The sequence below is a fragment of the Anomalospiza imberbis genome, chromosome Z (genome assembly GCF_031753505.1).
Source record: "Anomalospiza imberbis isolate Cuckoo-Finch-1a 21T00152 chromosome Z, ASM3175350v1, whole genome shotgun sequence".
Classification (NCBI taxonomy): Eukaryota; Metazoa; Chordata; class Aves; order Passeriformes; family Viduidae; genus Anomalospiza; species Anomalospiza imberbis.
Window position 1 is genome coordinate 22,267,943 of NC_089721.1, and position 18,210 is coordinate 22,286,152.

General features: G+C 36.8%; 1 protein-coding gene across 4 annotated transcripts in view; it reads left to right on the forward strand.

The window, feature by feature from the left end:
* LHFPL2 (LHFPL tetraspan subfamily member 2) overlaps nucleotides 1-18,210 on the forward strand; it is a 122,851-nt gene that overhangs the window by 64,700 nt on the left and 39,941 nt on the right. The window contains exon 1 of one of the 4 annotated variants that reach the window (XM_068176362.1): nucleotides 10,040-10,123. The exons of 1 other annotated variant lie outside the window; for it this stretch is intronic. The gene's annotated coding sequence lies outside the window, so the exon portion shown is untranslated. Of the gene's footprint in view, nucleotides 1-10,039; nucleotides 10,124-11,786; nucleotides 11,807-11,892; nucleotides 12,029-18,210 lie in introns of those variants that run through there. 2 more of the 4 variants (XM_068176364.1, XM_068176360.1) reach the window with 2 other exon arrangements.

Genomic DNA, 18,210 nt, shown 5'->3' on the forward strand with positions numbered 1-18,210 from the left:
TTTGCATAAAAATCGTGAGTTGTAGCAAAATAATAAATAAGATTGTAACTGGAAGCAATAAATAAACAACTAAGATAAAACTTTAAAGAATCAAATTACCTTCTGCTAATCTCTTAATTAAATCTTCAGTATTTTGCTTATTCTTTTGAGCATTCACATAGTTCCTCACTCGCTCCTTTTGTTGCAATATAAATAGGATAGAAGTTTATGATGCCTTTTCTAATAAAGATGATGGTTAGACTCTGAAATTGTATTATGCAAGAAAGCACCAGTTATTTTTGTTTTCCATATAATATTAGCAAAGAAGTGATTGCTTAGTGCAGGGGTGCTAAGATCCTTCCAGGACCTCACATCACAGCTGATGGTAATCCATACTCCAGTGAGATGACTCAGCAAAAGTAGATGCTGTGCTAGGTGCTGGTCCTGGGCATCTCTGAAAAACAGCATGTGTTAATGTGCTTGGGGAGTGTTAGCCTCAAAACTCTGATGGGTGATAGTGAAATCATTGAAGATGTGAAGGTTTGATCCTCTCCTTTAATAGCTGAAGTTTCACCAGCCACTTGCTGGTGTTTTTGACAGAGGTTGATACAAAAGTGCAGTTCTTGGACCACGGACTTCTGTCATCGCAGCTACTCTGGAACCTGCCAGCTAATGTGACATATATTCTTTTGTGTTACATTAAAATATATGTTTTTACTCTCTAGTCCTGTTTCTCTTCAGGTAATATGCTTACCTAACTATTTCCTAGATAGGATCCTTGGAGGGCTTTTGCCTTGGGAACAGCTGGGAGAAATCGAGATGAAGGAAGGCAGGCAGAATGTCTTTCTTCAGGTCTTTCCTTCTGATGTGATAACCATCAGAGGAAGAAAAGCTGTGGTTTGCTCAAGATGTTCTAACTGTCATCTCTGTGCTGAAGTTTGCCATGTGATGGTATTTCGTGACTTCAGGGATGATATTTTGTGTTTCTTATTAAGTCCTGCTCTATCTTAAGCCTGAAATAGAAAACTTGTTAATAGTTTTGAAGTGAGTAAAGGGTCTCCCTCTGTATGTTAAATCCATGTAGTTAACAGCAGAATACAGATGGGGAGAGACAATTGATTTTGGGGATTTGTGTTTGGTTTGGGATATGTGGTTCTGTTTATATCAATACAGTTTTGTACTATGTACATAACAGCACAGAGACAGAGTAGGTTTTTACTTCTAGAAGCAAAAAATAGATATGTGACCAGTGTCACTGTATTATTTTGGGTTTATTAATAGCCAGATTAAATAGGAAGCTGTACTGCTTTTCCTCTTTGAGCCATCTCCTTTTTGTGTCTCTGCTTTGCCTTTTTTATTTTTCATATAGTTCATCTTAGTTTACTCCTTCTATGGAGAACTTTAGGATGATCTAAAAGTACTAATTCCAAATTGCATCTCAGTTCCATTTAATAGAAACAAAAATAAAAGTGGATTTTTTTCAATTTTCTTTCCTTTTGTCTGTCATTAGAGGGAAGAAAAGACATGTTACTGAGTCAGAAAAATGTTATGGTTTCAAGTTCTTCAGAAGGCACCGGGAACTTTAAGATGGTGTAAACCACATTGAACTAATAATTTGTTTACGGAGTAGCAAATGCTATGGTTCATTTTCGTGTTATTATTTCTGGAACCTAGTGCGGTTCTTGACATGGAGGTGCCGTACCAGAAGCAGTGAGTAAATGGCAGTTGCTGCTACAGGAGGAGGTGTGATGTAGTGCACAGAGCTGCCTGTCCCAATTCCTGCATTTGACTTCTGCCTCTGTTATTAACCTGCTAAGTGATATTAGGAAAGGTAATGAATTTCTTACTCCTCTTGTCAACTTAGATTGCAAGGCCTTTTGTCCACATATTGAGCCTCAGTCCTTGTCACTGTGCTTTGTTGCTCTGTGGAGTCCTTTGTTTGCTATAGTATAACAATTTTTCCTTGCAGAGTTTTCCATTAGCTCTCAGAAACTCACTGTATTATGTGGAATTCTGAAGACACTTGAATATTTATTCTACAAGAAGAAAGCTAGTAATGTTTTCCAGAGCATGGTTTAGTATTGCATCTGGTCTTGTGCAACTCAGGCTGATGCCAAAAGGGATACTTCAGCCTGTTCTTTCCCTTGCTTGCATCAGCCCTGAGTTCCAAGGTGAGTTCAAGGTAAGCAGCTGATTCAGAAATAAAACCCCCTAACTGCCAGTGAAGGAAAACTAAATCAGGAAACTATGCTGGCCTGGCTTGTCCTGTGGATGAGAAATTACTAGATGCGACAAAAGGGACAAAGACACAATAAGCAGCTGGAAGTAGGTGGGAAGAGTGATACTGTTTCTTTCAGCAACAAGTAATAAATATACCAGATGAGACATGGCATGGAAATCTAGCTTATTAAGAGCTACATTTTTAACCATATTTTGAATTCAACAGAAGAGTGTCTTGCAATGGTTGTGACAGCCCTGCTACAGTTCTGATGATGTTAGTTGCTGATACTAGGTGTTCTTCACTGGGTGTTTTTTTTTCTAATACAACTTTTTCATTGTTTTTTTCCAAAAATAACAGTTTTCTTTGTTATCTGCATTACAATTTCAAGGCATATTTCTGATGCCTAAATATAATCTTTTATTTAATTTTAATTTAAACTGAAGTCAACTTAAGCCTGCAAATTGGATGATAGGAGCTGCTCTTGATGTGATAGTTTCTACAGACCTTATATTCATAATTTCCCCTTTAAACTCTGTCAAGAAACTTGATTTGTCCTTGAAAGTTACTTGTGTAATTGGAGTTGAATCTTTGAAGGGCATTTTTCACTCACTGCTCTTTCTCTTAAAAATGTATACAACAGATTAGATTGGTTTCTTTGATCTTGCTTTCTTTGTGAGCCTCATGTAATAATTTCTTGTGTTGAAGGACATGTCTTCCCCACTCACCGTATGTTTCCATGCAACAAAAAGAGGGGTGAACAGGACTGAGGAAGAGAGACATGAAATATGAATATGATTCTGGAAAATGTAGTGACTAACTTAAAGTGAGGAGCATTTACACATGTTTGTGAGGATGTTGATGTTTCCTGTCAGTTGCATTCATGGGCGAGGTTGCCGAGTGAATTCATCTAAGCAGGAGGAACAACAGTTCAGCAGCAAAAAAAAGTAAGTGTGCCTCTGAGAATGCTGCAGCCCAACAGGGACCCTGGCTCTCAAGCCGTCTGTGAAACTGACCTAGCCAGTGATGTTGCTATAATTTCACATCTGTTATTTCTTACTGCCCACTTCTTTGGCAACGGCCAGTCTACATTTTTTCCATTATAGGCAGCTGCTGGAACTAGAAAGAGCTTGAGCTTATTTTCAGATGTGCTAAATAGACTATGTTTTACCTTTCTTCCTTCCCCCCACCCTCTTTCTTCTACCACATACTGCAGCATACTGACTTGTTTCCAAACTGCAGGATCTGTGAGTTGCATGCTCAACATGTGTCTGAAGATAAGCAGATGTGTTATCCTAGCATGCATGCAAATAATTCTTTTAAAAACAGGGCTATCGTGATGTCTGGGAAAAGAGATATTCTTCAAGAGAAACTGTCAGTGAAATCTATATAAATTGTGACAGAACTCACCAACATTTTCATTGAAACCTGTCGGCCCTGGCTGACTAGACTTACTTTATAGTGCACAGAGCTCAATGGTGGAGCCAAGTACTTTATTACCAACTGGAACTGAGCTGCTTGAAATAAAGAATTCATTTTGCATTTCTTGAAGCTGTCTTACCACTTTTCTTCAATGTCCCATAAAGGAGTTCTTTTATATCCTTCTGGCCCTTTTTAGCTTAAACTATTGGAGCTAGATTACTTCCCAAAGCTATTAAATGGAGGAAGGTATTACAGCCTCTAAGCAAGCTGGAAAATAACCTGTTGATGGCTGTTCAAATTTGTGCATCTAAAATTGCAGACTTGAAGTGTAAGAATACAATATATTTTTTCACAATAATTTATGGAGGCAGACCATGGAAAAAGCATTCAATGATAGTTACAAACTGAGAACTGGCCAGTATGATGAGCAAAGGTTGCTGGCTGAACTTGTTACGAATACCAGGGAACCACCAGAATTCCTTCACTGATTTTTAAATCAGCATGAGATAGTAGATGTGACTTAATCAAGGACATCTACTACTATAGGTAGTAAGGTATCCCTGACAGTTGAGTGCTGTGGTCTGATCACGCTGCTGCAGTTCTGCACAGGGGTAGTGCTTCCCTCAGAACAGTAGTCACAGATCCCTGCTAGGGAGAGCAGAAGGACTTGATACAAGGGCTATACCACAGTGAGAGAATATTACCAACTTTCAGTGCCATGGAATGGATGGGAGAAATGTATGGGAGGAGGTGAGGTAACATACCTGACCCAAATGTGGGTCAATCTTATGCTATAGATGCCTCCTAAAATACTTCAAGATGCCCATGAAAAATGCCTTTAAAATAAGTATTTTATTGTTTCGAAATATTAAATGTTATTCTGATGAAATATAGTTAAAAAGCCTGATAAAATTCTATTTTGCTGTAATTGAAAAAAATTGCTGTACCAAATGTCGGTTGATTATTTTCTTTGATTTTGTACTTTTTATATCTATTTAAATCTGTTTTTTCCCTAAAGCAAAATAGTTGTGTCTACTTCTAGAAGGTTGCCATTGTCCTTTACCAGATGGTTTTCTAATCCACTTCTTACAGAAATCATGCAGGAAGATAAATGTTTTCATAAAGATTATTTTGGGGGTAAAATTTAATGCAGTAGACAGTGAACAAAATTATAATCTCTAAAGATTTATGGATTTTATTAAATAAAGGAAAAATCTTTCCCTGCAGATAATTTTTTTTTCATGTATTGGAAAAGTTGACTCTGAGAAGAACAAAAAGAAATTCCATATTAGGGAGGCTGAAAACATCCCTTGAAGTCCAACTGGTTTTCCAGATTGTGCTGAACATATTTCTCTCATGAAATTGGCTACTATTACTCATATTTCTTCCTGAAACTGTCAAATACATTAGACGCATGATAATAAAATACACTTGCATGGGAATATGTAAAGACAACATTATATTTAATGCAATTAAAGCATTTTCTAGGTCTGCCTCCCCGGCATTCTCATGGATAGTTATCACATTCTTTTTGTTTGTTACTGTATTTTTTTTTAATCATTGCTTTCCTGGCAGCTGGAATGACTCTATCTCAGAGTTACTACTAGCATACAAAGGCTGTGTAATGTACAGGGGATGCTGCTTTATCCACGTGTGAAATAATCTAAGTGAATCAGAAGAAAGTGGACCATATGCCATGACTCTCACTTGGGAAGCCTTTATCCCATTTAATTTTACTTCTTTTAATCACCAATCTATGTGTATAGTTCCTTCCTATTAAAGGAGATCGATGAACAGTAATAGCACACTAATTTGTGCTGCATTTCAGCAAATTATTTCAAAAATTCATCACTTCCTTTTCAGTAACAGTGATAAGATAGGAATTAGGATTAGCTATGCAAAATCATATTTTTTAGCATGTTTTGTGACAGTCTGAAAGACTATATATTCTTTTGTCCAAATGTGTTTGGAGGCACAGCTGAAAACTTAAAACATATGGAAAGCCTGTCAGAAGGTTTGTGTGTTTCCAGGTATTTGAGTATCCTTAGAAGTAATGTGGTTACGTTGGCACACTTTTAATAATTTTACCTGTTAAAGCATCAAATATCTCCACATACCATGAACAACCTTCTAATGTTGCCTGAGTTCAATTCAAAATGACTAAATTATTAAATGTTTGAAGTGTATTGCAATCATCAGAGAAAAGAAATTGTTTCTTGGCTGAAGTTTTGGAATGTAGTAGTTGTCTATACTGGTGATGGTCTAAGGAAAAATCCAACAAGTGGTGGGAGGGGGTGGAAAGGGTTTTCAGATACATAGATCTTCTTCAGTAATACTCTGGAAAAGCAAAAGGTTTCTGCATTCACTTCTGAGTACCAAGTCTCAACTCCTCTGTTAAAAGCATTTCTGTTTATACAAGTTAACTTTTTGGAGTTTCATAAAGGGTGATGAAAATTAGAGGAAGAGATTAAGAAAAGGATGGTAAGCAAGCAAAAGAGTTAAAGAAATAAAAGCCAATGGCTAGAGAGCAAAGAAACAAAGGTTGAAAGCTTAATTCTCTGTCTCCCGCAAAGCAAATAACAGTTGTTCTTCCCACACCCTAAGATGGGAGCTAGTGAACTTTCAGATGTCCAAGTGTGAGGCACATAAAGTGTTAGACTGTTGCAGGAGCTTCTGAGGAACTTCTGAGGGTTGTGATGGTGTCACCTCAATTCAGCATTGTGCCCAGCTGCTTTGGGCTTAATATTGGGTAGAAAGTATAGCAGAGAGCACAGAGCAAAAACACTTTTGAGAAGGGTTTTGTTAAGTCATTTTAAAACTAGACTGTAGAAAGGACAAGAAATAAGCTTTATTAATCTGGTACTCTGCAAAGAAAACCACAGGGCTCACTTGCTTTCTCAGAGTGTAAGATGTTTGTGCTTAGACATCTGAAAAACTTATGACAAAGTTTTTATTCCTTTTCTTCTGTAGGCTAGTGATACTGAGTATATTACAGCTCCTGCTCTGTAAGCCTTTATTCATGTTGCTTAGATGTATGAAAATTTCTTTTGAGGCTGACAATCTGCTGTGAGTACACAGAGATGTTCTTGAATGTCTGGAAAAGGGACCAGGGCTGATACTGAACTGGGCATTACTTAGTTCCATTTTCACTTCTTCTTATGGGGAAAAAAAAAAGTTATTTCTACTTGAAACACACTGAAGTGTTTTGCATAAGTAAAGAGCTCAGTTTCTTCAGCTGTTGCATTACTTCCCTTTTGAAAAAATATTTTGAATCTAAACAAGGACTTTGGTTCCATTCTTTTCCTTCTTACTACAGGCTAACGAAAGATTGTCAGCTTCATAATAGATCATGCAAAAATTCTGTTTACTCTTTGAATGAGTTCTTCAATCCATTTTTGCCATGGCTAGCCATCCCTTTCTCTAACTTTGTTGTATTTGATGACTAGAGAAATGGGGCAGCCTTTGTCCCCCTTTGTGACTGCTGTTGTGACAGAGCAGCTAATCAATAAGTTGAGCTCAGCCCCCTTGCTGAGGCCATCAGCTTTATCTGATGCTTGTTCCTGTTCTCACAGTTTAGTGACTGTATTTTGGTGAGAGCCCTTGAGTAAGATGCAGTCCATTTGTTCTGCTAACAGCCCAGCTGTGGATATATAAAATCCCCTTTCCCTGTTGCTCCTTGCAACAACAGGTTTAATTGTTATGGGCTCATAGGAACCAATTAGATTAACAGATGTTAAAGAGAGCCAGTTTCAGGTCTTGGTGGGAAGCAGTAATTTGAGAAGCCTTGTGTAAGGGCTTGCTAACACCTAGGTGATGAGTGTCTGGGTTTGAGGCTGTGGGTGCCATGAAAATTGCATCACTTTTCTCCTGTTTGCTGAAGCCAGATGGGGATGTTTTTAAGTCTAGCAGCCAGAGCACATTCTTACTTATTTTAGCAAATGATAGCAAGTTCTAGAAGCTCACAGTTGGTTTTGTTGGAAATTCCCGTACTGCATTAAGCTCTGTTGAACCCTTTCATTCATGCTTGCTTGAATATGTCTTGTGGAGAGAGTTTATTTTGGGGTCTTCTTGGTTTTCCATGTTAAATGGCAAGTTAGTTAAAATACAAAATGTCATAACAATTGTATGACAGATATCTGTAAGTTCATCTCCTTAATCCATGGCTGAATCAGAATTTCTTCCTGCTGGATGCAACCTGAGAGAAAGTTTTAGTACTTTACGTGTTTGAAATGAGGGCAGGTGTAGCGATGTGTTCCAGGGGGAACCCCCCCGGGGGTGTCCCTGGGGGGCCCCTCCTAGGCTGTGAGTTGGCTGGTGGCAGCAGGCAGGCAAGGAGACTCCACACGGCTTCTGAGGGTGCTCATTAGATGAGGGGTTATTGGGGGTCCTACCTCCGGGAGGCAGCATGGTTTCTGAGGGAGAGGGGAGGAAAGGGGAGTGAGGGGGAAAAGAGGAGGGGGCGAGAGGGGCTGAGCAAACACCAGCCAGGAGAGCTGGCCAAGAGAGAGAGCGAACCGTCCCCCAGCACACTTAACAGGGAGATTCAAAGTGGGCGCGGAACAGATTGGGCCAAAGGGATTACAGACACAGGATACTGCAGGGGAGGATCACAGGCTTGGAATAAACCATACATTTTCCAAGGGTGAGACAGAGCATACCATTTCACTAAAATATAACACCACAGGCAGAAGTTTTTTTTCTTGTTCCTTTACTGACTGACGTTGTTTTAATCGGTGCTGCAATAGTAGAATCTGCTCTCAACAGTGGTTCAGATTTACAGATGTTTATGTGGATATTGAAAGGCAATTTGTTTATGGCTTTTCAAAAACTTAGTAAGAGTTTCAAGGCTTTTCAGAGGAGATGAATTTTAAAATATAAAACTATATATTCACTTGTTTTCTCTCTCACTTTCTGGTTTATAAAGTGTTGATTCTTACATGCCTACTTGCACCTTGAATAGCATTTGAATGATTTTGAAGTCATAGAACAGAAAAAGAGCTTTTAGCAACCAAGGCCCAGTCAGTGTTGTTTACTTACTGATACTACCCATTAATTTCATTTGGTTGGTAGAGGAAAACATAACCCAACCATAAGATTTAACTTAATCTATGTCCCTGCAGTTTTTGGCTTGTTCCATCTTATATGTGGGTGGAATGGCATACTATTGCTATCAAAAGCTGTCCAATAAATAAATACTTATTTTTCTCTGTGAGTAAAAAAAAATGAAAGTTCTTTCAATTTGTGAAATTTTTTCACAGCTAAGAAGACACATTGGAATTCATGTATGTGGATCTTGTTGCACATTCACTCAGAAATTATCATTAGCACTTGAAAAGCACTTTTGTAACTATGTCTTGGTTTTGTTTCACCAAAATTTGATACAAAATAGTCTGGCATGTGACCAAGGGTGTCACCTGCATGCTTAGTGTCTTGATGCATATATGTAAACTGACAGATTCTGCTCTTTCTCACCACAGTAATGAAATTGTAAAATGTAATTATGGGCACCATGGCTGAGGCTCCTAAATGTGTGACTCAAGGAAAACACTAGATATGACTCATGATAAAATCACAAGAGCTGGAAATCATTTGAGCTTACTTGGTTTTGATAGGTATCGGCTATACTTGCACATTTCTTTACAGGATCATGCTTGTAGGTTTAGATAGCAGCATATTTTTGTGGTATTATCTATGCTAATAAAAAAGAAATTAATAACGCTGGGAACTTTGCAGTGGTATTTTGAGGATGGAACTTTGTTTTCTCTGCCAGCTGATGAAATAATAAGTATTGATTTAAGTAATTATATCCATGCTTCACAAAGGGACTATATAAGTTTGACTTCATATTCGCAAAACATAATGTATTAAATAATGTGACACAGAACTTTACAGTGTGATTCATTGGAAGCTAATGTATTATAAAACATAATGTATTTAATAACAGGATCAGGTTCCAAAATAAGTCAATAAAGCTGGACTTTCAATATTCCTATGAATATTTACAATCTTATCCAACAGAAACAGGAGTCAGAATAGCAGTCTCTTGGGTGAAGAGAAAATGAGACCATTTTCTACTTTAATTGAATCTGTAGATCAGTTCTATAGTCTCAGCTGTTTGTGTATGTTAGTCTCATTTCCTAATTGCAAAGAGTGCAATGATGCAGTGTCTATTGTATAGGTCCAGCAATTTGCAGCATGCCTAAATCAGTGAGAATTATGTGAAGTTATGTATTTTGTCAGATTCTCCAACCATGGTGGTCTAATCCACCCAATGTTTTTACACATTTTTAAAATGTTGGCGATGTTAAAACTTGGAATAATCAACACAATTGTAAGAGTTTTTACATGATCCACCTGGATTTAATGCTTGACGTGAGAAGCAGCTGTGGCTTTTTCAAGAGGTATTCATGTGCTGCTTGTGTGCATGCAATTAAGTTTGAACAAGAAAGGCTATCTCCGTATCTGTAGTGACATGGGTACACATCTACCCAGTGTTCTCTGAAGGTAGGTGTAAAACTCCAGTTGGCTTCAGTGAGAGCTACTACACCTTTAACAGTGCAGTATATGTTGAAACACAACTCATGCTAAAACAGTCCTTTAGAACATCACAGAATTTGGCATGTTATTTGAAAAATCCTGCAAAAAGTTGTTCATAGAACACTATTAAGTAGCGTTATTTCTTCCACCTCATTATATTTGAGACCTTTTTTTTCACTTTGGGAGTCCATAAATCACAGGGTTAAAAGATGCTCAGAGAGAATTGTTGCAGATAATAGCCATGGATGTTTCAGAAGTCTTTGAGAAGAGCAAGAGGTAGAGAACAGTAGATAAAACACTGGACCTTTTGTCATTACGCTAATTATTTTTGGAACAAAAGCAGTGTTCGTCTTTGGGACATGAGTGTATTGAGATAAAAAAATCCATTGAAATCTTTTGTGAATGGCTCATATTCTACTTTTTAATTTATAAATAGTTTGCAACTCATGGCTTAATTTGTTTAAATTCTTTGATTTGAGGATCAAGAAAAAGATCTCGTCAGACTGAACTCTGTCTCTCAAGGCCTTAAGAGTCTGATATTTCTATGATGCAGTCTATAATGAAGTCTATTAAGTAAAACATGTATCATTTGATCTAAATTTATTATAACAAAATAGATGGTTTTGTCATGGAAAAGTTATTTAAACAGTGATGGAATGGAGTTGGTTTGCTGAAGTGTGATGAAGTATATGCTGCAGTAAGGAACATATTTTAATTAAATGGATGCACAAGTCTTTGTGATCTTATTATTCCAATCAGCTCTTGATAAAGATCTAGACAGAGTTTTCCAGTTGCTAAAGCATTTTGCTGACTTGTGCACGATGACTAACACAATAAGGGTTGACAGCAGCTATACTGATTAACGTACTAACTTTATAATTTTCATAAAATAAGAGGCATTGTCCTAGATCATTATTACTGCCTTTAGTTCTTAAATGTTAGCATTAGTGTTACTTACTACTGGATAGTAGTTATATCTATTGGTTATAGCTGAACAGAATTACCTCCTTGCTCCTTTTGAAAGGTAAATTGAGCTGTGCCCCTTTGTTTCAAGGCAGAGCTCAGTTTTTGCTACAGAGCAATTCTTGGTAGGTGACATGTCCTTTCTAAAGTAGAGCTATAGTTTTGCAGAAGGAAAAAAGAAAATCTCACGATGCTGAATCACACAGACATTTGGTAAAGTTGTATGCCTTATATTACTATTAGTGAATCAAAAACAGATTCCAGTCCTTTCTTTGCTGAGTGGAAAGCTGTCCGACAGGTATATTCAGAGAAAAACATTTCATACTGCTTAGCTTCTGCTTCTTTTCAGCCACTGTAGGAATACACTTCAGAGTTTGCAATGTTGTAGAAACGATAAATTATGTGGGTTTTGTCATTGCAGTATTCTAGCACAGTATTTTGTTTACTCATAGCTGCCACCTTTGAAATGCAGAGTTCCTTCATACAGTTCTTTGTTGTTCTAAGCTGACATGTTATAAAAAATAATTAGTATTCAAACAATGATTTTAGGTCTGAGAGACAATTTGTAATTCTTTATCTAAAGAGAGGGTGCTACTGTACCTTTACCATATTTTGGTTGTGGTGATGTATGATTGAAGTGGGGATGGTGAAGATTGATCTGTAAGTTATAAGATGTTCTTCCTGAAAGTGAGTGGTGGTTTTGTTGTTTTTTATTATCCCAGGGTTAATAAGAAAACACTAGTTCTTTGCTGAGTCTGATGTTCTCAGGTTCAAAGTCTTACTGCTATCCTACTCACATTTTCAAGATGACTTTTAGCTCAGAAAGGGAAAGAAAATAGAGGTGCAGAGCAGATGGGAGGCTGATGGAGAAGCTCCTATAGCAACAGTTTGAATGTTGGTCTATAACAAGTATACACTATGCTTGTTTGCAAAAGGATATTGGGCCAAGACTGTATTGAAATGTGCTTTTATCAAATCTCTTTCTAACTTAGTGTTCTCCAGAATAGTTTGCAATTGTTTCAACTTGTCATTTACCAGCTGATGCTGCCTGATAACAAGCTGATGAAGAATTTTCTATGAACTTTCTTAAAACCTGAAACTTTATGAAGTTTCACGGGTTTGTATTACAGTCTTTAACAAGAATGGAATTGTTAGCACAAACTAGAGAGATTAGTTTGCTGTGAAACAGCAAACAAAGCTGGACACATTTCATCCAGAAGTCCTGAGTTGTGTCCTTCTTCACTCATACTAGGTAAAGATTTTGAAAGTCTTATCTGTGTTTAATGTCATCGACTATTGTGATGGAGGAAAGTCAAATGATTTCTCTTCCCCATATAGACTATGTATTTTAGCTGTAGTGCGTAAATATTTCTTTGTTCGTTTTGCTTTGTTTTACATACTTTTTGGTAGGGTTTTGGTTTGGGGGCATTTTTTTCCCCAGTGCAGAATTTAAAAAAAATTTCCAGGAAGAGACAATAACTGTCTAACAAACAAAAAATGCATATTAATGCTAAAAATCACTAAAATACTTTGAAAAAAAATTTTTGCTATGTTGGTTACAATATTGGGTCATCTGTGTGTTTCATTTCTGTGGTTTGATTTATATTGTCTAATTGCAGCTAGATTTTTTTGGGCTTTAGAAATGTTCATTCCATTAGGAAAAGCAGTAGTTCTTTGTTTAAAGAAAAATTTCTGGCAGAAGGTAAGAAAGTCTGTAAATACACACACCTGTTTTGTGTGTGTACATCTTTGCAAAATTTTCACTGAAATATAAGTGCCTGTTGTATCATAATCAGAGGCTGTTGTGGGTTTCTGGCTGAAAACAGTTTGAGTCCTTGAATAAGATGCAGCATACACTGAAGCTGGATTCCTCAGTACAACCTGTTTGGTTTGGTTTTATTTTAATTTTTTTTTAAGAAAGAGTGGCTGCATATTACTTCTTCAATAGGAGTGGGAAAATATTTGATAAATTTGATAAAGGGACTTGGCAGTGTTTCATATTATAACAAAACATGGCTTGTAAGTTTGGGGTGTGAATCATATCTTGGTTCCTCTTTTTTGTTTAAATAACTTATTTGGAAAACAAGCTAGATGAGTTTGCTTGAGGACAGTGTAGGATAGGATGGACAGAAAAAATTTGCCCAAGTTTATGCTGGTGTGAATTTTCATTAGATTTTAGTGTGTTGACTTTGTGTCTCATTTATACTGTCAGACTTCATGGATAATATCTCCTCAAAGGTGATGGACATCAATGTCAGGCCAAGCCCTTAGCTTCTATTTTGCTGTGCTGATAACATATGAACCACTCTAGGAAGAGGCAATGCAGTGGCCTGACCAGTGCTGCTGAGCATCAAGGACTGTCTCTGGTACATGAAAGTGGTGATTTATGATCTGGGCTCTTCTGCAGCACTTTTATTTGGTATACTGTTGTTGTGCATATTTATGTTAGGCCAGCAAATCTGTTTTGTGGTGCACAGTTCCTCTGCAGAAATGAGAAATTAAATTGTGAGAAGAGAGAAATTTTTAGATCATCTTATTTCTGTAAACTTCCTGGTTGATTGTATTAATTTTGGAGGAGACATCTGGAAATCCTGGCTCCAAATATGTTAAAACTCAGCAGGCAGCTATTAGTAAACATACAGAGGAACATCTGCAGCAGCTGCTGCACGACTTTCTGTGCCTCTCCTCAAGACCTAGCTTCAACGACGACTTCTCCTACAATCTATCTATTAAGACTTTGATGTGGAAGTGAAGAGAAGCAGATGTAAGATAGGATCCCTCTCAGTTACTAGTGGGTATTATAAAACAACAGAGATGCAAGTAGCTTAGCAGCTGTTTCCAGTTAGCCATGACTTCTTGTGTAACTTGGTGGTGATGCTTTAATCCAGGGATGGAAAAGTATGGGTTTCTCTTCCACTGATACAATGTAAATATTTGTACAGGAGAAAAACAATTACACAGAGCATTATTCAGTAAGGTTGTGAGTCCCAAACATAGAATCACACTGATTATCTTTGCTAAAAAAAAAAAAAAAATTGAAAATTTTGTAAGGCTAGAAGATTACATATGCTATCTTCATGATCATTTTCAGCCATTAATATCTTTATATTCCAGTATTTCATTCATTTGAATTCTTTCTGTTTTCGCCATACGTTCTCCCATCTTCAGATAAAGCGTAACATGTTTCCTCAATTTGTCTTGTTTACCTCATTAGTTTGTCTGAATTTTCCTTTGTTCTTCCAATGCCAGACAAAATGGAGAAATTTGCTTCTTTTATTTGTAGTTAAATGTTATGAATCTCAACAGAGGAAGGGAAGAACAACCAACAGGACAGGCAGGCTGAGTGACAGGGTGAGCTTCTGCAGCTGCTTCAGTCTGACAGCCTTCATGTAGTGAGTTTTGCCAAAAGTCAGGTCTGCCAGTGGCAGCAGAGCTTTTGTTTGCAGGATAAGGAAGATGATTACAAAGAGGTGGCACATTTGGGTAGAGATTGAGGAAGTTTATTGCTGATTTTCTAGAAATTAGTGCAGGATCTCTTTGAAAGAGGCGATAGTGCAGTGGAAGTTTGTTTCTTCCTAGAGATGTGTTGATAATGAGACAGATGAGTATCTGTGGCACAGTGTTAAGACTATGGACTGGCGACACATTAACGCCTTTCTTTGTCTTGCTACCATTGTGGTTCAGTGGTCCATTTTATGATTATACTGGTCGAGGAAGGTCAAATACACCCCTACAGAAGCATATGATAACTTGTCTGGTCTTGTTTTTTTAAGAACCTCTGAACTGGATCTGCATTATTCTGTTTTAATTGTTTGTTAAAATATTCTCATACTAGCTATTGATGGAGGCAGTTTAAACCTTTGAGCATGGCAAATCTCTTCCTTTTGTCAGGACTGACTTCTGGGCTTTAAATGCAATTTTCATCTACCCGTGAAACATAAGGAAAATTTAGATTAAGCTTTCATCCTTCTTATTTAAATAGAAGCTTCCTACTTAAAACAGAAATCTGACTTCAGGCATCAGCTTCTTGTGTAAGGACTTATCTTTGACTTGCTAGAAGATTGTCTTAAAAGATATAAAAAGTTTTCCCTTGCTCTTAGGATAATAGCAACAACAGTGACAAATGGAGAGCCTGTAGATTGCACTTCATGGGAGAGAGGAGAGTTACGGGGACGGAGAGGTAATAACAAGTATCCTTCCTTTTTTCTTTGCCAAATATTATATTAACTCTGTGGAAAGAAACTAGATAGAAATTGAGAAGTCTGAATTAAAATGACAATGAAACAGAACAGGAAAATCAAATCAACCCACACTTTTTTTTTTCTTGGAATGACAGCTACCAACAGAGAGAATTAATGTTGATCTTAAAGGTCATTAAAAGGTTATTTTCAATTAGTAAGGTGTCTTGTAGCTGAAGACAATTTACTACACAAGAGAAGAAATTTTTTTCCAATTGCTGTACATATTTTCTATATGTGATTTTCTTTTAACTCTATGGGATTAGAGAGTATATTTTCTCTGTATGTTATAATGTAAGTAGTGCAGTACTCTTGGAATTGAGTATTTTGAATATTATTTTCAGATTTGTTTCAAACAGTTGTCAGCTCTAGCTGATGGCTGTAGTTAGAGAATAATGGATTGTTATCAGCTTTGTGAATGGGGTTTTTCAGAAAACGGATGTTAGAAGCATTGAAATTCAACTTGCAGAGCTCTTCATAGCAAAAACCACCTTTTCTCTCAAAAGGGTTGTTTGTGTTTTTGGTTCTTTTATGTAGCCCACGCCAGTAATCTTTAATCCTGCAAGACAGGGATTAATTGCTGTGGACACAAAACCCAGGCACATTTGTATATGTATTATGCAAGTAAGGAAAATTAAAAAATAAGCATATTCTTATAGTCTACTATGTGAATAATGTTTGCATTACAAAAATGAAAGTAAAGAAGGATGCCTTACTTTCTTTACTGTCAGAGGCAGCTGTTCAGGAGAATGAGTGTATCTGGCTGAGAAAATATCCCAAAGAGACTGTGAAAACTTTTGAGTTTCACTTAGGAACTTACTGTGTTTGGGCATGCTAATGCATTAACCTGGGACTTTGGGCATCAATTGGCAGCTTAGCCCACCTCAGAGCATTTCCCCTATTGGCATTTACTATGCACACTTCTTTCCAGTTAACTCTAACCTACGCAAGCCCCTTTATTGCTTTCAAGGTTTCTTTGCTAATTCAATTCTTCAGCCTCTGTTACACCATGAAAAGCCCTAAAGGGCTGAGTTTTGTCATTTGCCTAGGTGACTAAAGCAGGACTTGTGTTAAAAAACCCTAACATGTGGCTTAAGTAAGAGAATATTCCATCAATAACTGCTTTTTACCATTTTGGTATTCTATTTTCAATCTCCATGGCTTGGCTAAATCAGTGCTAAAAGCTTTTACAAAATCTGCCTGGCAGTATAATTTATTATTGGACCTGAGGGGTAAAGGCTAACTCAGCAGTGTATTTCACATAAACAGGTGCTTAGAGTTGTGGGTTGAAAAGGCAATTTCGCTGGCACACAGGCAATGTAGGACATTTTCAAAACCTAGACAAACCGAGACAATGCAAAAAAAAAAAAAAAATCAAAGGAAGGAATATTTTATGCTCTGACTTGTAATTTTAATTGTTTTGGGGTTTTTGTTTTTCTCACATGCCAAGTTAGCAGCAAAAGCTTGCTATTCTTTTACCTACATTTTGAAGATTGTGTAATGCATCTAATTCCTAGTTCCTGAAAAGAAATGCTTGCTTTTGGACTGTCTGAACTCTTTTAGGAACATAATCTACTTTCTTCTCTCAGCATCATGGTGTAATAAATGGGTTAAACCCAAATACATGTCAGATACTTCTCTGACAGGTCTGAAATCTAAAAAATGCTGAATGTGCTCCTCCCATAAAGTATTCTGGGGAATGGGTTGAACAGGTTAAATACAACTTCTTCAAGATTGACTGTAAACTCTTACACAAGATTCAAATCTATATTCAGTATTTTTAGATTTGGTTTGTAACCTATTTTTGTCAGTAATGAGTACCTTAATTTTCCCTATTAAGAATAGGAATACTTGTTTGTCTGACTGACCTGGACATTTCTCAAGAAAAGCATGGACCAAAAGGAACCTTCTGCTAAACTTATGTGTCCTTCCCTCTCTGACCTCCAATTTCTTTGTTGAAATATATTGCTGGGGAGTTATTTCCTTTGAATTTAAATTTTTGAATCAGCCTTCTGGACATATGGTTTAGAATATGGTAGGACATCCAAACTATCCAGGAAATATTTTCACAATAGCAAATTCTTGTCTTGACAAAATGCAGCTGCTAATGAGTAATTACAGCTGAAAATAAATGGCAGTTGAACTGAATAGATCATTACGGTGTGGAAGTGGAGCCATGTGACACATATGAAGTCTCTGTTTTGTCCAAATAGACAGTGAAATATCTACATTGAAATCTTGAACTGGAGTAGTTTTTTCTCTTTCCCTTATTTCTCCATCTAACACTTTCAAGAGACTTCATTTATTTCTTGGCTCACATTAACACAATTGAGTTTTAGGTTGAAAATAACTGGGAAACTTAATTCAGATGTTTTACAAATAAATTGAGTTTTGTCTCAAAGAGCTTTTTATTGTGTGTTTCACAACTGAGTTTATAAATAAACTTGCACAGTCTGCAGTTTAATCAAGCCTAATCTTTCCCCAGCACCCACAGGAACTGCCAGTGATACAAACATTTGGGAATTCTAATTGTATATACAGTGTTACCTAAATCCTTTCATCTCTCTCAGAGAAATTTTTTCCTGTCTGTTATCTGGAAACCAAATTACTGAAGTTAGTATCCGCTCTTCCTGAAGGGAAAAAGGAAAATGTGATTTTACTTTTTAAAATGCAAATTTATTAACACACTTATTATTTGGTAGAAGCTGGGTCTTGTTACTTTCTTTGCTGCATGTCCTTATAGGCATCTTACAGATGTACTTTATTTTTCTGTGTGATACACACTTGCAACAGTTTTTAAACTAAGTATTTATTGCAGTTGGAATGTTTAAATATAAACTGATTATTTAAAAC